Below are 207 nucleotides of genomic sequence, written 5' to 3'. Positions count from 1 at the left end.
ACTCTAACCATGTCAGCAGAGGACTTTATTAAGTCTCCATCGGAAGGGATTTTGGAGCAATGTACCAAAGAACAGCTGCTAAAAATTGCAGATTATTATAAGTTAGATCTGGGGGATAGGCGGTTAAAAGAAAATGTAAAGGCAATTTTGAGAGAAAATTTATATGAAATGGGTGTTTTGACTGAAAATGTTCAAACTGTTAACTTG

The sequence above is a fragment of the Austrofundulus limnaeus genome, unplaced genomic scaffold (genome assembly GCF_001266775.1).
Source record: "Austrofundulus limnaeus strain Quisiro unplaced genomic scaffold, Austrofundulus_limnaeus-1.0 Scaffold2243, whole genome shotgun sequence".
Lineage (NCBI taxonomy): Eukaryota > Metazoa > Chordata > Actinopteri > Cyprinodontiformes > Rivulidae > Austrofundulus > Austrofundulus limnaeus.
The sequence above is the reverse complement of the archived record's forward strand: the minus strand, read 5'-3'. Positions refer to the sequence as shown.